Here is a 22,394-nt window from a genome sequence, read left to right as displayed (position 1 = left end):
TGACTTTTCAGTTATAGTAATAATATAGTGCTGCAAGCTCTTCAGTTCATTTTTATGCTGATGATACCATTTTGTATTCTGTAGGTACTTTTTGGTCATCAGTAAAGAATGAATAACAACATAACTTTAATGAAATCTGGCAAAAATTTACTGGTTTGCATTCCTTAAATTCAATTAAAGCTACATTTATTTTTAGCAGGAATATTGCATCTAACATGGCTAATGGCAGCTCACCTAAATTGCAATAACTATTAATCAGATGGTGAAACAAATCCCATTTTAAAAATATATGGTTTCATGCCAAGACTATGCTTTCAACTTTAATACCCATCTGGATTCTTTACAATAACAAAATCAAAAGTGGGGTTTCCTCCTTAATACTAAGTCCCATTGCATGTAGCTGAACCAAAGGACTGCTGCTTCAAATTACATTATTCCCTGTTCAGTCATAGCGATATAATGTACAGATTGTCTAAGAGTATACTGAAGAGGCTACACGTTTTGGTCTCAATTTTAAAGAGTTCCCATTAGTTTTAAAATGTCCAACTTGAGACACCCAAGGTTACTCAGCATCCATAACTCCAGGGAAAATCAATGGGAGCTGCAGAGACTCAGTGCCTCTGAAAATCAGGCCCTAAGTTGTATCAAGTTGCCCACCCAAAAATAAAGGCCTCCAAAAATCAGCATATACTTTTGACAATTTTGGCCTACATGCCTTTCAGCAAATTGAATTGTTAGTATCTTATCATATGTGCTATTCTTTATATACTGTATTCAGCTGGCCCACACTGAGCACAAGCCGTTGGAGACCCTATATCTGCTCATCAATATAGGCTATTGCCTATTTATTTGCAGAATCTGCCTGTGCTGTCCTCCTCACTTCACCATCTTAACCCTGGAGGTTTTCACTGAACTGCTCATTCAAAGGCTGACCATGTGATTTTCAACAGCTGTGAGCTAAACCTCACTATAAAAAGATTTAAATCTAAATCTTCCTTCCTATGCAGTGTCTGAAGCTAGAGCAGTCATTAAGTAGAACATTTTCCAGGACATATTTAGTGTATTATTAGGTATAGGGTGACTATGCATCCCATTTTGGCCAGAACAGTCCCTTTTATAAGCCCTGTCCTGGCCATCCCGACTTTTTTGGCAGAAGTGGGCATTTGTCTTGTTTGCTCTTGCCTCTTAACCAGTGGGCAAGAGCAAATGGGACAAATGCCCACTTTTGTCTAAAAAGTGGGGTGCAAAGGAATGGGAAGGGGGCAAGCGGTGATGCTGACCCCACACAGTGGGGGAAACAGGCCTCATGAGGGGGGAGACAGGGTTTGGGTGAGCAGTGATGCCAGCCCCAGCCTCGTGCAGGGATCAGGCAGGTGTCGGGAAAGGAGCAACATCAGCCCTGCGCAGGGAGGAGGGCTCAGGAAAGCGGCTCAGGCTAGCCCTGCGCTGGGGCGGGGGTGGGGGGAGGGCTTGGGCTAGCACCATGCGGTGTCACGTTTTCCTTCTGAGAAACACGGTCAACCTAATTAGGTATGGAGACACTGGTTCTCTGCCACACAGAAAACCACCAAAATCTACCAAACTGAACCTTCTGCCAGATCCCAAAGGGTTCAAACTACATTTTCCCTTGTAACCTTGATCAGAGTAAGGAGGGTGGGTGAGTCTACATGTGAATGTCTGAAGCTGTTGCCACTGTGCAAAATAGTCTCTGACTTACCCCGCTTACCTTCTAAAGAAACATTCAAGAATATACCATTATTTTGCCCGAGTGAGCCAGCCATATGAAATTTTTGATTATTACTATTAGTTATTATCTGTAATATACTAGCACCTAGAAGCTCCAACTGGGAAGGGGGTCCCATTGAGCTAGGTAATATACATACACATAGTAATGGGTGAGCCCAGACCCAAAGATCTTAAAATCTAAATAGACGATACATACAAAGGGTGAGAGAAGGGAATGTTATTATCCCTATTTCACAGGTGGGGAACTGAGGCACATTGACTGACATGCCCATGGTCACTAGAGTATGGATTTTAAACTCTTGTTTTGGGAGGCATCACCAGTGATGCTGTTACACATAATCTTACAAGTTCTTTTTCTTAGCACATGACCATTGTTCAGTCTGAAGAAATACTTGTATTGTTAGTTTTAGGATGCATATTTTTTCAGGAAGCTGTGGCAAGGAGCAAGGGAATTTTCACTCTGTATCAATCTCTCTAACTAGTAGTCAATATGTGAGATAGATTTGCTTTCTGGAAACTGGCTATTGGGAATTTGGACTGAGATTCCTGAAAGAAGGAATTGCCTGCATGCCATTTGTGACCACCTCTCTTCCAGGACTGGTATATATATCATGCAAATGAGACTAGTTGCACTAAGGATACACTCAGATGCTGCATCAGTGATTTCTCCTGCAACAGGAAGGCAACCTACAAGGTTCTAACATCTGCTAATAATTGGCAGAGGGGTGGCATTATGAACATAAAGGAAAACGTTCAATGTTCCATAGCAATTTCAAACATCATGCACAAACTATACTTTAATTCAACAACCATTCACATCCACCATTAGGTCTTTACATGAAAATCACCAGCTTTCAGTTGTTCAATGGCTTGTACAGTGAGATGCCCCATCATTTAAAATAATCAGAAAGCTTGATTCTCTTATGATGCAGCCCATTGCAGTGCCCATGTAGTGTAAAGGGGCTTTAAGAACTGGCAGATCCCATCACAAGGGAATGCCTCCTCCCACTGCAGCTCCAGCATAGTTCCAGGGGAGCCAGAGAAAGTGGTAGACAATGGCTGCAGAACTACTGCATTCTGGCTATTCTCACCTTGCAGAGCAGTTCCCTGGGAGCTGTTAAACCTTGAGACTGATCTAACTTGCACTGGGGGCTGTACAGACCCTTAACTAGAGTGAGAATCCAGCGAGGTGCAAAGTTGGGTTAAAGCCAAACACACACAACCCCTTTCCTGCACAAAGCAGAGCTGAACAATCAGGCTTACGTATCTATTACCATTTCCATTAGTTAAGTTCTCCCAAGTCCTTTCGTTAATATTATCCTAATTAACAGCAATGCCTTGCATAGCCTGTTACTGTACTTTATAAAATTCTGGTATTTTAAAAATATTTCTGGTTGCCATAGGCAGCATAGGATCCTTTCTAGATTCCTGCCTGGGACTATTTTTTTAATTGTTCTCCTGTCCTGCCCCGCAGTACCACTCCTGTCCTGCAGTACCACTCCTACTCCTCCCACTCTGGCATTGTTTCTTGCATTTTTATCCTGCTCCCATTCAAAAAACCTTAGGTCCCACAAATGAGACAGATTCCCCCATGCTACCTAAAAAAAAATATGGTCATATATATATATGGAATTCAGATAATTTTTACCACTATAAGAATAAAATAAGTCTTGCTTGAACCATGTAAAAATAGGTTAACTCCTGTTATTATAGACATCAAATCTCTTTCTATACCTCGCTTAAATTTAAGTATTAAACCTCTATTTTTTTAAAAAGAAAAACTTGCTTTACATTGATGAAATTCTATTTATGACAAATTGACGAGAGATTTAGTGTTTTCCCGCAAATGACCGCAGTCTGGCTTTTTTGCCCACCCCCAATGAAGTACATTTTAACTACTCCTGCTATTATGGCAGCAGGTCCTGCGGAACCTGTCAGATCCCAATCCTGCTGCAGGACTCTAATCCTGTCTTCCCCAATGTTGTGGGGATGCTAACATAGCCTATGACCTCCCCACAGCTTGTTTCCATACCAGGCACACTTCATTGGGGTATAAAGTTGAAAAATATTTCTCCCCTCATGTGGCATATTGGACTCATTTAGAGGCTTTTTTGTAAATGCCCAGGAGCATACACCTGTGGAAATATTTTAGACGGGAAATTGGTAAGTAGACACAGTTTGAAAATATGATCATGCTCTGGAGAGAGGCTGAGAAGTGTCACTGTGGTAAAAAACTCACTCAGAGTAACTATCAATCCCTTTTAGCATTACATGGAAATCCAGAAAAGGAAAAGTGGAAAGGGACCTGAGTAGGATGGATGGGCCAATATAAAGACACATGCTTTTTCTGTATCTGTGGCTGCTTACAAAACTAGAATGGAATTTTGTTTTAGCTCACTGATACGAGAAGGAGCTGACATAGGAACCCTAGTCCTTTGTTTCCATGCTGCCCGCAGGAACTGGTTAAGCTTAAACATGTTGGCACAGAACCACAGAAAGAAAAAAAACAAACAAACCCAAAGAGTGTAAAGAATGAACAAGGGTAAACAGGCAGTATTCTCAGTTGGTACTGGGTGTTTGCTGAGTGATGCTGGGGGAGATCCACCTGTCACAGGGTTTAAATATGGATACTTCCATGCACCTACATGGCTAACTGCAGTGGCTGCCTAGGTGGAGGTTAAAGATATTCGGACACTTTATGAAAAGGAACAGAGAAAAACTCCACTCTCTGTTTCTTAATGGAAGAGGTTCCAACGTCCAGCAGCTTGTGTGCATTAGTGCTAAGTGCATAAAAGCTGGTGTGGCAACTCACTACATGGCTATTGGTGCAAGTCAGGTTTTATGGGATGGATTTTTTCCCCCTGCTGTGGTGACATGCAGGGCATGCTGAGGGGTTGGGAGAGAATTTCCCCAGTGCCAGTGTAACCTTTGGGTGGGCTAGAGTTTACTTCACTGCCTTTCTCCTACTGCCTAAAAACAACTCCCATAGAAAAGCACATGGAGCCCCAGTATTCAGTCACTGAGGATTTTCAGCAAGGATTTCACAGGGTCAACCTCCCCACAATCAAGTCAAAAAAACAACAAAAGGAATGAACTTAACTCTTAAGTACCAACTGTAGTATGAAGAGAGCCTGAGACATAAGCCCTTGTATCTGAGGCCTGGTGTGAGGCCTGAGCTAAAGTAGTGGTCAAAGCTTTGCTAATACCAAGCAAAGTCAGCAAGAGACAGGCTGTAAGTAGAAGTCAGGCTCTGCCTGTATACATACATACACTCAGAGCCTGACAAGAACAAGGGAGGTATTGCAAAAACACACACATTCCTAAGAAACCCAAGGCACAGCACACTAACACAAACACATCCAGAAGGATGGTACCAGAGCAGCCCAATACCAAGTATGGTACAAACACCACCATCCCAAATATAACAGGAACATGCTGACCTCTCTTAAAGATAAGGTCAGGATGACAGTATAGAGATGTTTTGATCGAACCAACAAGTACAAGGTAATGGTAGTAACAACCCATGTCAGGGGGCAGTAACTATGTCAGAGGGGCAATACGTAACTTGTTTGTATTGATGTACAAAATGGAGTCTCAGAGGAAGTGTCTTTGGCCAGCCGAGGGGGGCATGGAAAGTCCCGCCATTCACTGAGCTGCATTCATTGTCAGAGCCATACATGTGCTTGTGTAACTACAGACACTGATCCAGGGAGCTAGAACCATGCTTCGTTGACAAGAAACCTGGCTGAGCACCTTTGTACCTTAACAAATCTTGTGGTCATTGCGCAGGTCACTCGAGATCTGCTGTGCCAGGTGTCTGCGCACAGCTGGGGCAGCACACAGAGAAAAAACCGAAAGAACACACACACACACACACCTGAACATCTGACGACACCAACTTTATAAAATCTTATGCTAAAGAAAAAGACGGTTACTCACCGTAATAACTGGTGTTCTTCGAGATGTGTTGCTCCTATCCATTCCATGTAGGTGTGCGCGCCGCGCGTGCACGGCTTCTCCGGAACATTTTTACCCTAGCAACTCCGGCGGGCCGGCTGGCGCCCCCTGGAGTGGCGCCGCTATGGCGCTGGATATATACCCCAGCAGGCCCGTCCGCTCCTCAGTTCCTTCTTGCCGGCTATTCCGACAGTGGGGAAGGAGGGCGGGTCTGGAATGGATAGGAGCAACACATCTCGAAGAACACCAGTTACTACGGTGAGTAACCGTCTTTTTTTCTTCGAGTGATTGCTCCTATGCATTCCATGTAGGTGATTCCCAAGCCTTACCTAGGCGGTGGGGTCGGAATGAGACGTGGCGGAGTGTAATACCGTGGAGCCGAAGGCCGCATCGTCTCGAGACTGCTGCACCAATGCGTAGTGGGAAGCGAAGGTGTGGACAGAAGACCAGGTGGCCGCTCGACAGATGTCCTGGATGGGGACATGGGCCAGGAAGGCGGCCGACGAGGCGTGCGCCCTCGTCGAGTGTGCGGTGAGTCGGCACGGGGGGACGCGAGCAAGCTCGTAGCACGTTCGTATGCAGGACGTTACCCAGGATGAAATCCGCTGCGAGGAGACCGGCTCGCCTTTCATGCGGTCGGCAATTGCCACAAAGAGCTGGGCGGAACGCCGGAAGGGCTTTGTCCGGCTGATGTAAAAAGCGAGGGCTCTGCGGACGTCCAGAGTGTGGAGCTGCTGCTCACGAGGTGAGGCGTGCGGCTTCGGAAAGAAGACCGGGAGGAAGATCTCTTGGTTGAGATGGAAGGCCGACACCACCTTGGGGAGGAAGGCCGGGTGCGGTCGAAGCTGCACTTTGTCCCCGTGGAAGACGGTATACGGGGGACCCGCCGTCAGGGCGCGGAGTTCCGAGACTCGTCTGGCGGATGTGATTGCCACGAGGAAGGCCGTCTTCCAGGTGAGATGGAGCAGAGAGCACGTAGCCAGGGGCTCGAAGGGTGGGCCCATCATCTGGGCGAGAACCAGGTTCAGATCCCAAGTCGGAGCAGGAGGACGCACCTGCGGGTAGAGACGGTCTAACCCTTTAAGGAAGCGGGCAACCATTGGGTTGGAGAAGACGGAGCGGCCTGCTATAGCGGGTCGAAAGGCTGACAGAGCCGCCAGGTGCACCTTCAGGGACGAGATCGCGAGACCTTGACCTTTCAGGTACCAGAGGTAGTCGAGGACGGTCTGGATGGGGGCCGAGAACGGGTTAAGACCTCGCTGGTCGCACCAAATCGCGAAGCGTTTCCACTTCGCGAGGTAGGTAGAGCGCGTCGAAGGCTTCCTGCTTTCCAGCAGAACTTGTTGCACTGGCCACGAACAACTCCTCTCTGCGTTGGTCAACCACTCAGGAGCCAAGCTGTAAGATGCAGCGACTGCAGGTTCGGGTGACAAAGCCTGCCGAGGTCCTGAGTGATGAGGTCCGGCCAGAGCGGCAGGGGAATGGGATCCCGAACTGACAGCTCGAGCAGCAGGGTATACCAGTGCTGCCTTGGCCAGGCCGGAGCGACGAGTATTACGCGGGCCCTGTCCCTCCGCAGCTTGAGTAACACTCGGTGGACGAGCGGAAACGGGGGAAACGCGTAGAGGAGGGGTTCCGTCCATGGCAGGAGGAACGCATCCGAGAGGGAGCCCAGAGCTTGACCCTGGTAGGAGCAGAACCTGTGGCATTTCCTGTTGGCCCGGGAGGCAAAGAGGTCTATCTGGGGAAACCCCCACCTCTGGAAGATTGTGTAAGCCACATCTGGGCGAAGGGACCACTCGTGGGAGGCGAAGGACCTGCTCAGACGGTCGGCCAACGTGTTCTGCACCCCTGGCAGAAAAAACGCTTCGAGGCGAATCAAGTGGGTCACGCAAAGATCCCATAGGAGCATCGCCTCCTTGCAAAGCGGGGTGGATCGGGCTCCGCCCTGCTTGTTGACATAGAACATTGCTGTGGTGTTGTCCGTGTACACCGCTACAGAGCGGTCCTGAAGGTGGGTCCGAAAGGTGAGACACGCCAAACGGATCGCTCTCAGCTCCCGGACGTTGATGTGGAGGGAGAGCTCCTGGGCTGACCAGAGACCCTGGGTGTGCAGGTCTCCTATGTGAGCCCCCCATCCAAGCGCCGAGGCGTCTGTGGTCAGGGTGATCGACGGACGAGGAGGGCGGAACGGAACCCCTGCGCAGACCATCTCCGGATCCAGCCACCAGGTGAGCGTCTGGAGAGTGGGTCTCACAACCGTCACCACCATGTCCATGGGGTCGCGATGGGGGCGGTACACCGATGCCAGCCACATTTGGAACGGGCGAAGTCGCAGCCTTGCGTGCGTGGTCACAAACGTGCACGCTGCCATGTGGCACAGGAGATGTAGGCAGGATCGCACCGTTGTCGTAGGAAAAGCCTGCAGTGTCCGTATAAGGGAGGCCAACGCCTCGTGCCGAGCACGAGGGAGGCAGGCTCTGGCCCGAGTGGAGTCGAGGACTGCTCCTATGAATTCCACTCTTTGCGCCGGAACTAAGTGGGACTTTTCGGCGTTGATAAGTAGGCCGAGAGACCGGAACAGATGCAGTATCTCGGACACCTGAGCCGCCACCAGCTCTTGGGAGCGACCACGAATCAGCCAGTCGTCGAGATAGGGGTATACATGGATTTGACGACGACGGAGGGCTGCGGCCACGACCGCCATGCACTTGGTGAATACTCTCGGTGCGGTGGAGAGGCCGAAGGGTAACACCGCAAACTGGTAGTGGGCTTCGTTGATCATGAAGCGCAGGTAGCGTCTGGGGCGGGGGGGGTAAATTGCCACATGAAAGTAAGCATCCTTCATGTCGAGGGCGGCAAACCAGTCTCCCGGATCCAAGGAAGGGATAATGGTTCCCAAGGTTACCATCCGAAACTGGAGCTTGCACAGGTACCTGTTGAGCTCCCGGAGGTCTAAGATGGGACGAAGGCCTCCTTTCGCCTTGGGAATAAGGAAATATCTGGAGTAGAATCCCCTGCCCCGCCTGCAGGGAGGCACCTCCTCGATGGCACCCATGCTCAACAGAGTCTGGACCTCCTGTAAGAGGACTTGCTCGTGAGAGGGGTCCCTGAAGAGGGACGGGGAAGGTGGGTGGGAGGGAGGGGGTGAAATAAACTGTAGGCGGTAGCCGTGCCGGACAGTGTTGAGGACCCAGCTGTCCGATGTTATAGAACCCCACGCCCGGAGGAAGTGGGAAAGGCGACTTGAAAACAAAAGGGATGGATCCTGGGGGGAGAGTGGTGGGCCGTCCTCGGGCGTCCCATCAAAAGGCCGGCTTTGGACCTTGCGGAGCCTTGGACGAGCCCTGGGTCTGGTTACACCGCCCTCCTGACGGTCTGCGGCGGAAGGGGGCCGCCCTTCGATTATTAAATGGCCGAGACCTAGCCTGCGGGACGGGTCGGTAGGGTTGCTGCCGGAACGATCGCCTCTGTGTGGCCGGCGTGTGCATGCCCAAAGTACGGATCGCCACCCGGCCGTCCTTTAGGGTCTGAATTCTCGCGTCTGTCTTTTCGGAGAATAGACCCTGCATCTCAAAGGGGAGGTCCTGGAGGGTGTATTGCACCTCCGGCGGCAAAGTGGAAGATTGCAGCCACGCAATGCGCCGCATGGTTACTCCGGAAGCCACAGTTCTGGCTCCCGAGTCCGCTGAGTCCACAGCCGCTTTGATTAAGGTCCTGGAGGCCAGCTTGCCCTCTTCCAGGAGCGCCGAGAATTCTCGGCGGGAGTCCTGCGGGGTCAGCTCTGCGAATTTTCCCAGGCATCCCAAGATGTTAAACGTATATCGGGACAGTAGGGCCATTTGATTCGCAATGCGGAGCTAGAGACCGCCCGCTGAATAAATCTTGCGCCCCAACAAGTCCATGCGCCGGGACTCCTTGGACTTCGGCGCAGCGGCAAGCTGTCTGTGATGTTCCCGGTCGTTCACGGACTGGACAACCAGAGAGTCCGGGGTTGGGTGCACATAGAGGTATTCGTACCCCTTGGGCGGGACGGAATATTTTCTCTCCACTCCGCACACCGTGGGAGGGACGGAGGAAGGCGACTGCTAGATGGCGGCATTGTTCTGCTGGATTGTGCGGATGAAAGGCAGCGCTACTCTCACGGGGGCCTCCGCTCCCACGACATCTGTGATCGGGTCATCGACCTCTTGGACCTCTTCGACGGGCAGGTTGATGGCTTTCGCTACCCTCCGGAGAAGGTCCTGATGCGCCTTGAGGTCAATAGGCGGGGGTTCTGATGGTGACGCCCCTGCCACCGCCTCGTCAGGAGAGGAGGACGAGGAGTGACCTGGCAGCACCTCTTCCGGTGCCTGCTCTATCTCTGGGCGATCAGGTGCCAGTGACTCATGCCCCAACGGTGTGCCGTGAGCGGCGGTCTGTGGCGTTGGAGACGGGGGTGGCCTGGTGATAGTGGCCTCCGGCACCGAACGCGCCGAGCCTGGCTGCCTCTGTGGAAGGGGAGGCCCTTGCTCATGTTGGGCCCAGGGTACCCAAAATCCCCACTGCTGGGGTCCATGGTCCTGCGGAAGAGACCCCGCTCGGAAGTCTACCGCACTGCCCTCAGGGGAAGCAACGGAGGGTTCCCTCGAAGGCCAGGGAGGAGCCGTGGCAGTCCCTGGGCGGACGTCCGGTGCCGGTGTAAACTGTCTCTCTGGTGCCGAAGGTCGGTGCCGGTCGTTATGCGATCTAAGAGGCGAGCGGGACCTGCGCGTGGCGCGGTGCCGGGAGCTCGACCGACGGTGCCGGGAGCTCGACCAGCGGCGCCGGGAGCTCGACCGGCGGTGCCGGGAGCCGGATCTGGAGCGTGAGCGGCGGCGCCTTGAGCGGCTGCGTGAGTCTCGGTGTCGCACGCGATGCCTGGAACCGGACCTGCTGCGGTGCCGGTGACTCGGCGACCGGGACCTGGAGCGTCGCCGGGAGTGCGACCGGTACCGCGATTGAGAGCGGTACCGGGACTGCGACCGGCGACGAGACGGGGAGCGGCGTCTCGACGTTGACCGTCTCATGGATCGGGCCCGGTGCGTCGGCGACCGTCGCCTTGAGCGAGACCGGGATCGAGACCGGATCGTGGGGCCCCGATCGCCTCGGCCGCCCGGGGAAGGAGGGCGCATCATCAGCGGTTTCCCGATCGACTTGAGTGTCCGCACCGGCGGTGCCGGTAGCTGATGGCCCGTATCAGCCGTGAGGTCGATCAGCTCTCTCGCCGTCGCGAACGCCTCCGGTGTGGAAGGGAGCCTCAGCTCTTCCTCGGTAGGTACCGGGGAGCTGGGCGGTGCCGGACTCAACGGCCCTTGCGGCGCCGGAGTCGACGGCCCGGTGCACTTCTTGTGCACTGTCTCAGCCTGTACCGTTTGAGTCGGAGGCGGCTGGGCTAACGGCTTCTGCTGCTTCTTCGCAGAGGCCGTCTTCGGCACCTTGTGCTTCTTCCCCGGAGAGAGGGAGCGGTGCCGGGTCTTCGGTGCCAGGTGCCGAGAGGCGTCGGCACCGGAGCGGCTCGGTGCTGCCGGTGCGCTGCTCACGGAGGCAGGCTTCGGCGCCGATGGAGCTGGCGCTGGAGGTTGGAGAGCAGCCTCCATGAGCAATTGTTTCAATTGAGAGTCCCGCTCTTTCCTCGTACGAGGCTTGAAGGCCACGCAAATCGGGCACTTATCTGATCTGTGCGACTCTCCGAGGCAGCGGAGGCAGGAGTCGTGCGGGTCACTCACTGGCATGGGCCGCTGGCAAGCCGCGCAGGGCTTGAATCCCGGTGCTCCGGGCATAAGCCCGCACCGGGGCGGAAGAAGAAGGCTAACCCCTCTAATTCCCTAACTACTATACTATACAACTATATATACAACTAGAACAAGAAACTTAACTAATTACTAACAACTATATACAGTAAAACTATGGAGAACGCTAGGGCTGTGGAGGTAAGGGAGCACTCCACTGTTCCTACTGCCGTCACGGGCGGGAAGAAGGAACTGAGGAGCGGACGGGCCGGCTGGGGTATATATCCTGCGCTATGGCGGCGCCACTCCAGGGGGCACCAGCCGGCCCGCCGGAGTTGCTAGGGTAAAAATGTTCCAGAGAAGCCGTGCACGCGCGGCGCGCACACCTACATGGAATGCATAGGAGCAATCACTCGAAGAAGAACAGAACAACATCACCATCACTTTCATTTCTCTACAAGATAACAAGGCTACTTTATAATCCACATACATTATCTTCACAGTTATACAAAAACACACAAAAAAACAAATTAAATCTAAACAGATCAGTTTCCACAGAGACACAGTGAGAAGTAACTTAGGGTATGTCTACACTACAAGAGTAGTTCGATTTAACTTAGGTCGAATTTGTGGATTCGACCTTATGAAGTCGAATTTGTGTATCCACACTAAGGACACTAATTTGACTTTGTGAGTCCACACTAACGGGGCAAGCGTCGACATTGGCAGCGGTGCATTCTGGGCAGCTATCCCACAGTTCCCGCAGTCCCCGCTTCCCATTGGAATGCTGGGTAGAGCCCCCAATGCCTGCTGGGGGAAAAATGTGTCGAGGGTGGTTTTGGGTAACTGTCGTCATTCAACCGTCACTCCCGCCCTCCCTCCCTGAAAGCGCCGGCGGGAAATCTGTTAGCGCACTTTTCTGGTCAGTGACAGCGCGGACGCCACAGCACTGCGAGCATGGAGCCCTCTGCGATCATCGCTGCACTTATGGCCGTTGTCAACTCCTCGCACCTTATCGTCCACCTCTTCCACAGTCAGCTGCTGAGAAATCGGGCGAGGAGGCTCCGGCAGCGCGGTGAGGACATGAAGTGTGAGAGTGGCACAGACCTCTCACAAAGCACGGGACCCCGCGCCGCGGAGATCATGGTGGCAATGGGTCACGTTCATGCTGTGGGACGGCGATTCTGGGCCCGGGAAACAAGCACGGACTGGTGGGACCGCATAGTGCTGCAGGTCTGGGATGAATCACAGTGGCTGCGAAACTTCAGGATGCGTAAGGGCACTTTCCTTGAACTGTGTGACTTGCTGGCCCCTGCCCTGAAGCGCCAGGACACCCGGATGCGAGCAGCCCTGACTGTGCAGAAGTGAGTGGCCATAGCCCTCTGGAAACTTGCAACGCCAGACAGCTACCGGTCAGTAGCGAACCACTTTGGCGTGGGCAAATCTACCGTGGGGGTTGCTGTGATGCAAATAGCCCACGCAATCGTTGACCTACTGCTCTCAAAGGTAGTGACCCTGGGAAACGTCCAGGTCGTCATAGATGGCTTCGCCGCGATGGGATTCCCAAACTGCGGTGGGGCTATAGATGGCACTCACATCCCTATCCTGGGACCGGCCCACCAGGCCAGCCAGTATATTAACCGAAAGGGCTACTTTTCAATGGTGCTGCAAGCACTGGTGGACCATAGGGGACGTTTTACCAACATCTACGTCGGGTGGCCGGGCAATGTTCATGACGCGCGTGTTTTCAGGAACTCTGGTCTGTTTAGACGCCTGCAGGAAGGTAGTTTCTTCCTGGACCACAAAATAACTGTTGGGGATGTGGAGATGCCTACAGTGATCCTCGGGGACCCAGCCTACCCGCTAATGCCCTGGCTCATAAAGCCCTATACAGGCGCCCTGGACAGTGACAAGGAGCTCTTCAACTACCGGCTGAGCAAGTGCAGAATGGTGGTGGAGTGTGCTTTCGGACGTCTGAAGGGGAGATGGAGGAGCTTACTGACTCGCTCGGATCTCAGCGAAACCAATATCCCCATTGTTATTGCAGCTTGCTGTGTGCTCCACAATCTCTGTGAGAGCAAGGGGGAGACCTTTATGGCGGGATGGGAGGTTGAGGCAAATCGCCTGGCTGCTGATTACGCTCAGCCAGACAGCCGTGCGATTAGAAGAGCCCAGCGGGAAGCGCTGTGCATCCGGGAGGCTTTGAAAGCTAGGTTCCTCAGCGAGCAGGGTAACCTATGACTGTCCAGTCTCTTTACAGAGAAGCTGAACCTGCCCCTGTTTCAGTTACTATTGACTTTTTTCAGCGGTTACATACCCCGTTCACCAGGTTTCCCCCCTTCCAACAGACGTTTAAAAATAAAGTTATTGGAACATTTTTAATTAACAAAGTTTTCTTTACTAACGAATTCGCGTTAAAGGTTTCAAACAGGGACGCAGACTGTGGTGGGTACGGTGTGCAGTGATGTACAGACCGCTTCTACACTCGAGAACTGACAGGCTCCTGCTCCTACAGCGGTCTCTGGGGGGAGGACGGTTACAGGAGGGTGTGCAGGAAGGGGTGGGTTTGCAGGAAGGGGTGAGGGGTGTGTGGGAAGGGTGAGTAGGTGTAGGGGGATGATGGCTCTGGCTGGGGCTCAGGGCATCAGAGAGGTTCATGGCTAGGGTGGAAGGGCATGGTAAGGGCAGCCTGCCTTGCAATTTGTGGATGCCAGGCGCTTGGACCCTGGGGCAACATACACCTCCCAGATTGACCTGGGGCAGCAGACACCTCGCACAGTGACCCGGGTGCCTAGTGACTGCACTCTGTGTGTGACCTGCTGTTGATCCTGCCCCCATGTCTGTACCCTGGTAATGGTGGCTGTCCTATGCAATTAACAAACCCCTATCTCCCCTTCACACAAAGTCTTCTGCAAAGAAACATGACGGAAACAGTAATGAACAGCAAACTAGTTTTAATACTCAACTACACAGTTGGGGGATGAAACTGGGATTTTGGATCGGGTGAGCCAGGAAGGGAAGCAATTCTCATACTTTAGGGAATGAGAGCTGTTTGGTACATGAGCGCTCTGCTGGGGTGGAGTGACAGTTTTCACGGCCCCTAGCGCCTCTCCTTCTTGTGATTTTGGGTGAGGGGGGGACAGGACTTTGTGGCAGGGGAGGGCGGTTGCAGATACAGTTCAGGGGGGCTCTCTGCTCCTGCCTGCGGTCCTGCAGAACATCCACAAGGCGCCGGAGCGTGTCCGTTTGCTCCCTCATTAGTCCAAGCAGCGTTTGAGTCGCCTGCTGGTCTTCCTGCCGCCACCTGTCCTCCCGTTCGCTGTGTGAGCGCTGCTGCTGAGAGAGGGTCTCCCTCCACTGGCTCTGCTGGGCTGCCTCGGCTCTGGAGCAGGCCATCAGTTCAGCGAACATCTCGTCCCGAGTCTTTTTCTTTCGCTGCCTAATCTGCACCAGCCTCTGTGAGGGGGATGCCGGGGCAGTTCGGGAAACAGCCGCAGCTGTGTGATGGGAAAAAGGAAGTGATTTCCTTGCAAAGATACATGTTTGCGAACACTGAACACAGTCTACTCAGTTTCTGTGAACAAGACCATACAGGGCACCTATCTCATGTGCTCTCAGGACAAGTTCGAATTTTCGGCATTCGCTTTCATTGCCTGGGGTCTTGCTCTGGAGATCGGACAAGCAGGGCAGGACAGCAGAATCCGTGTAGCAGCCAGGCCTGGTAAGCCGTAAACTTTAGGCTGCTTAAAAGTTAATGGTTAGCAGTGGCCTCCTGCTGCAGGCAATCTGGAAAGCATAAAGTCTGACCCTGTTCCAGCCCCTCGTAGCTGTCCCCGGGAAAGATCCCTGTATGCTTTCCCTCTGCAGCCTCCAACACGTGGCTGTTAAACGACGGTCATTGTTATGCAAAGGAAAAGTCAAGCATTCACAATAGTAACATTACATTAATTCCCCTAATTAGATGCAGCAGTCGCCGAGCGAGATCACCCTGAGGCGGGTCACTAGGACAGACAGAGAGCGCATGCTGCGTGAATCCCTGCACAGACCAGGGCCCTATGCTGCCATGCTGGTGGAGGCAATGCTCCCACTATACCTCAGGATGGCCTGGCATGGAAGAGTGTGCTTCCACAGAGCACCCAATAAGGCACCTCTCCCCAGGAACCTCCTGCGTAGGCTTTTCGAGTACCTGTACGAGAGCTTCGTGGAAGTGTCCCAGGAGGATTTCTATTCGATCGCTATATGTATTGACCTTCTTTTCGTATAGTTTTTATTCCTGATTTTAAAAAAATAAATGTTTATATGTTTATAGCACTTACCGACTGATCCTTCCCCTGATTCAGAGTCCGGGTTAACGGCCAGGGAGGGTTGGTAGGGGATCTCTGTGAGGGTGATGAAGAGATCCTGGCTGTCGGGGAAATCAGTATTGTAAGCGCTGTCGCCTGCCTCGTCCTCCACAAACCCTTCCTCATCTTCCCCATCCGCGAACATCGCCGAGAAACTGCCCCTCGACACTATCCCATCCTCAGAGTCCACGGTCACTGGTGGGGCAGTGGTGGCAGACCCACCGAGAATGGCATGCAGTGCCTCGTAGAAGCGGCATGTCTGGGGCTGGGCTCCGGAGCGTCCGTTTGCCGCTTTGATTTTTTGGTAGCCTTGTCTCAGGTCCTTGATTTTCACGCGGCACTGCATTGCATCCCGGCTGTATCCTCTGAGTGCCATGGCTTTGGAGACCTTCTCGTAGGTCTTTGCATTCCGTTTTTTGGAGCGCAGCTCCGAAAGCACAGACTCATTGCCCCACACAGCGATCAGATCCAAGACTTCCCAGTCAGTCCATGCTGGGGCCCTCTTTCTACTTTGAGATTGCATGGACCCCTCTGCTGGAGAGCTCTGCATCGCTGCCGGTGCTGCTGAGCTCGCCCCGATGTCCAACCAGGAACTGAGATTCAAAATGGCCAGACAGGAAAAGGAATTCAAATTTTCCCGGGGCTTTTCCTGTATGGCTGATCAGAACATCTGAGCTCGGACTGCTGTCCAGAGCGTCAACACAGTGGTGCACTGTGGGATAGCTCCCGGAGCTACTAAGGTCGATTTCCGTCCACACATAGGCTAACTCGACATAGCCATGTCGAATTTAGCGCTACTCCCCTCGTCGGGGTGGAGTACCGAATTCGAACTAAAGAGCCCTCTAGGTCGAACTAATTAGCTTCCTGGTGTGGACGGGTGCACGGTTAAATTGAATTAACGCTGCTAAATTCGACATAAACTCCTAGTGTAGACCAGGCCTTAGAGTTCTCAAAAGCTTTGAGTTCACCCAAGTCTCAGTAACAATCTTTGATCACCAAAGTCTATACAGTCTGCTGACTCTCAAAAGTACTACAGTCCCATCTTCCCTCCACTTGCTTGTAACAATCTCCAGCTGGAATCCATGCAGACTCTTCCTCATCTGAAATCACTCAATTAACTATTCAGCTAACTAATTAACTAATCACTCAGGTTAGGTATATAGATTTAAAAAAAAAATGTGCTGCAAAATGCTTCAGAGTTAGAGGAAAACAGCCTGCTTTCTGCTCTTGTGGCTCAGCTTCTTCCAGCTTGCACAGGGCACATGGCCTTTTGTAAAGCAGCTGCCCTGACTACTTGCCCTCATGGCGTCTGAGTCCAGCAACAGGGAATCTATTGAGCATACCCAAAATTACCACACCCAATTCCAGAAACTTCGGAGTGTGGAGTGCTAACTACACATCTGCCTAGCAACAATGAATGAGATACAACTCATTCCCTCCCCCACCCCCCAATACATCTCTTACAGAGATATCTCCCTTATAGACTCATGGCAGCCATCATGGGGATGGATGAACAGATGGACAAATGGACGGACACAGACAGAGCTTTAAGTTGAGGCCACGTTCTGTACAGCACACCCGTTTACTGCTGACATGCATTTCACTTCCCAGAAACCAAAGTTATAGTTAAAGCTGGAGGACACTTGGGCTTTCCATGACAAAACAAACATTTTAACAAGAGGTGTTTTGAGCATGAGATTTCACTGCATCATGTATAGCTTTGAACCTCTGCCATCAGTTGGGAATTCTGCTATGATTTTCTGTGAAGTCTTTTATTAACAATTAGTTGTATACAATCTACTAAAAATGAAATGGCTCTCCATTTTCTGGGGGTGGAATTGGTGTGTTGACAGCTAGCATGTTATTACTGAAGTGCAGGACAGAAAAGTGGCTAGCATAATTCTTCCCAATGCAGTGAGTGAGAGCACCTGGTGTAGGGGAGAGGGTACTTAATACCATCTTTTTCATTCGTGGTGAGTGAATCTCAAAATCACCTTGTGATGGTGAAGATGAGCACTTAAGCCTGAATGGTTATCTGAAGCTTATCTGAACCACTTGTATCAGTAAAATTGGGACAGGAATTTCACAAGAACAGATTCTCTCATGAGACTTCTGGACCTCCCTTTTCCTGATTAGGTAAAAGAAATATCGCAAGAACATGCAGCACTGGAGAACTAGTCAGCTATCAACGTACAGTTCGAATGTGAATCTCATAAGAGTCTTTCCTAATGTTGACCCCACAGTGGGTTTGAAATTAGGCTAAAATGAGTTTGCCTTGTCCTAATAAAAATTACACTGCTAATTTCCAAAGCAAAAATCAGGTGCAGATAGGTAACACTGATAAACTGCAATTTTTTCTCTGCATCCACATGTACACAATAAGATTAAGAAATGGAACATTTTGATTAAGTGGCAGGAAACATTTGCTAAGGGTTAGGCCAATTAGACTGCTGAATAGTCCCTGCAAGGGGAGTGATGAGTACTTTATTGCTTGGGTCATTTAAAACTAGACAAGGTTTAAAATATGCTGTAGTTAACAGTATTGAACAGGCTGTAAGATAGATAAGATGGCCATTTCTAACATCTAGGATTCTTTGCCCCATCATACTGCTGTTCCCAAGGTGTACGTGAATTATGCAATAACAGATGCCCAGTTCACATGGAGATGAGACCATGTGGCACATCCTTTGATCTTCACCTTTCCAACTTTAAGCACAATGATAAGGGATAGAAAAATCTTGTTACCTTTTGGCATAAATCCAATAAAAGAACAAAACTTCAGCCATTTTTTATATTCCATGTGATGCTTTATTTTAATAGAAATACTGCTCAAATTCAGGTCATTTGACCTATAAACAAGTTTGGATCAATTTTCTGAAAGGTTTATTTACCTCACCCACCCCTCTTATGCATTTGATTTTAGAGCTACGAATAGATCAACAAGATTTGTAATGTCATTTTGATTTAGACGGCCTTTCCTCTTCCCACTGCAGTGAATAAATGGACCCACAAGTGGAGAGAGTGCAACTTTACACTTAGGTACTGAGTATGGTAAGATTTTTTAAAACTCTCCTATTTTTCTTTCAGGGACATGGTGTTGCTCTATAAATCTGCATAATTATATTCTTGCATAACACTGGCTGCCTAGCCAATGGGTTTGCTTCACCCTATAGGTGTGGGATAATTTGTCAGGGTAGCACAACTTAACAGGTTTAACTTAACAGCTTTAACTTGCAGAGACTCCACAGGAAATGCATTGAGTCAGCAATCTCTCACATGTTCTGGCCTTGTCCTCCACAGTTAGATCTATTCATCAGTGAGCTGCACTGGTTGGCTCCATTTGCCTGGCAGAGGAAGGGTTGGTTGCAAAGCAGTACCCCACTCCAGGTGGAATTGCTAAAATGTTGTCCCACAGTCTGTCAGAAGCTGGCAGTTACTCTGACCCACTGAGTCCTGTTTGTAAAATAGTAAGTATTGGATCTTTTCCAAAACTCTCAATTTACTTTTCTCCTCGTTCTTTGGGATTTTGTGTATTTGCATCTTTGACAAACAGCAACAACAAAAAGATTGTTCTGAAGCACTTGTTTCTTTTAGCAGAGTCTAGGGTCATGCTATGTATGTAGGAATTAGACACATCACAATTCTTTTGTTGCATTTTTAAGGAAACATCAATTAACAGATATTGCCAAAGGCAGACTTCTTGCTCAACAGCTGTTCTTTCTTTACAAAGAAATCAGCAGAATATATTGTGGATAGGAAATACATCACTCACTGGAAGATGGACTCAGATACCTGGGACCAAAGGGAGCTCCATACAGGATTGGCCCCTGATGTATCTTCTGTAAAGTTTGTTCCATTTAAATTGTTTTTTTCCACTGTGATATGTAAAGGGTAGTTTAAAATGTAATGCATCAACTTCTTTTACACATCAGAATCCCTAACCTATTTTTTCACAGTAGTCTATGCCACCCAAGTAATTGCCAAAGGCCATGTCATGCTATCAGTTTTTAATGCAGAATTCCTCAATAAAGGCAATGGGGCGTGCTATCTGACAACTGATGCCACACATGACCTCAGGTTCTGTGCATTAGAAACCTACTTATGGGTTTTGAAGGCGAGTGCTTCTCTGATTTATACTGTCCCATTAATGTGCTGAGTAGTGATGGACCCAGAACCAACATCCCACATCTGAACACTCATGAATACTTGACATCTAGTAGTACGCTCTTCTCAACTTGATTGTATAGAATCAAACATCATATCCAAAAAACAGCCACATTTTGGGGAAGCTGGACACACATTAGATCTAAATTCGGCAATTCAGTCCTGAGAAATTAATTTCGTAAAGTTCACAATATGAAAAATGGTCACTTTGTCTCAGTATTCCATATAGCTACAGTAGTACCATATCAAAAAAGGAAAGTTCACAGTCAACTAGTAGTAAGTTACATCAGCACTCATCTCACAGCTGAGCTCTGTCATAATTATGCATTCAATTTATAATGGGGAGTGGTAGCAACCCATTATAACCCAATGTTAAGGTTATCTAGCAGATCACATTATAAATATTTTTCCATTTTTAAAAAATACCTCTAAATGCATGTTTGCAGCAGGACTTTGAAATAAAGCAGGGGGAGATTCTTGCCATAAGGTAGGTGCCTTTTACCGTCCCTATGGAAATCCATTCAGATTTGGCCATGTTAAATATAAACTATATAAGCAGTCTGCATTATGCTTGTAGAGGTTGCTAGAGGCTTGCTGTTATAATCACTCAACCCTCCATCCAAAATGAGCACACAGTCTCCACTGTCTTGTTGCATCATGCCACACAGATCTGAACCTCCCGATGGGGGCACAGACAATAGGAAGAGGGAGAGAAGGGTGGCGACAACAGCATGTTTCCTTTCACATCAAAATATCACATCTCCTAGTGACTGGTTTGAATAATTCTGTGTTCTACACAGTCCTTGTTGGCCAAGACTTCATATACCACTGAGAAGTTACACAGACTGGAACTAGAACCCAGGTCTCCAATGTGGCAGACCTAAATCCCATTTATTAGTCATACTGCTTCATAGAAAAAAATCTGTCAAATCCACATGCAACCTTTATTCTGCCTCCTATGATAAAATGTGTGGTTTTTTTAAATCATACAGTGCTTGGCAACTTGAATTTTGACATTTCGTAACTTTTGGGTCTTTGACTTTGTGACCTTAACACAGCCTTTAATGTAGACTTTTGGGGTTTGTTTTTAAACACAATAGTATTTCAAATTTCTACAAATTTAGAGCTGGATGAATGCAAACAGGCAGTTGAACACTTTCACAGGCAACTGAACACATTTCAAAGTAAGCTGGCACTAACTGTGTACGCTCACATGTGGAATCCTAGCCTATGATGGTTAGTTGTAGTTTCTTCTCTTCCTATACTTCCACCTTATGTCTTTCCCTCTGGCAGTTTGCTTTTGACAAAACAGAAAAATCTCACTAAAGTAAATTCTATATTAATTTCCCAGTTTTTAAATTTATAGGCTACTATATTTTATTGCCCATTAGATTTTGGATTCAGAGGTTCTTCACAGTAAATAACAACTCTCAAGATTGTTCATTTTGTTGGCAAAAGAAACAGTGAAGATGAATTGGATGGTTGGTTTAAATATCTCTTTAGATGATGAATTTGCAAAGTCAGGAAAGTGCTGGTCTCACCTACTGGACATCAGAAAGGAGAAGAGGCAGTCGTCATGAGTAAATGTTTGTAGTAATATGATAAGAGGCTTTGCCTACACACCAAGAAAACTGAGCTCAGATTTTGAAATAGTGTATGTTATTATAGGAGAATTAGACAGACCAAGGTTGTGAGTTGCCATTGGCATCTTCAGAGGCAGCAGAATAAAAAGGTCAAGAAGTAACACTGTCAAATTGTGAAGATAAGAGGTAGGATATCATCTTGAAAGGAAGAAAGGAATCTTTGCAAGCCTCCTTTAATCTAAAAAAAGAGAGCGATCTGGAACAAAGAAGTATCATTCCATCAAACACCTCTACAGGTTCTCCATTTATTTCAAGATATAATTCAAAATTACCCTCCTAATTCTGAGTGTCAGGTAGTACACATTATGTGCATTCACATACACAGTGTGTCTTACTAAGGTTTAACCACATTTGAGCCTGATGCATTTGAAGCCAATGACAACGCTTCCGTTGAATTTAGTGGAAACAAGAGTGGGCCTTCTCTGTGGTATATGAGTAATTGTTATGTGTACCAAAAATTTATTTATCTTAAATGTCTGGCCTTTCACTTGAAGTTTCACTAAGATGAAAGTAACATTTCCCCCTACAACATAATGTAGATGCTACCTGTTGTTAAATCAATTGCCTCAGCAAACTATAGAAAGTGAGATCCTCTTGTCTCCTGGCTGCCATATATAATCTACAAAGTCTTGATCCAAAGATATATCTTGGAATTGAAAGTTTAGGTCAGTATTTTGCTTGGGATAATACAAAGCTTTCCACTCCCATCAGGAGAAATTCATGCCCTGTCAACAGAAAATTGACTGTTTAATACAGTGAAACAATTTACTGAGGTGCAAAGATAGCTAATG

Source organism: Mauremys mutica, chromosome 11 (assembly GCF_020497125.1).
Source record: "Mauremys mutica isolate MM-2020 ecotype Southern chromosome 11, ASM2049712v1, whole genome shotgun sequence".
Taxonomy (NCBI): domain Eukaryota; kingdom Metazoa; phylum Chordata; order Testudines; family Geoemydidae; genus Mauremys; species Mauremys mutica.
The sequence above is the reverse complement of the archived record's forward strand: the minus strand, read 5'-3'. Positions refer to the sequence as shown.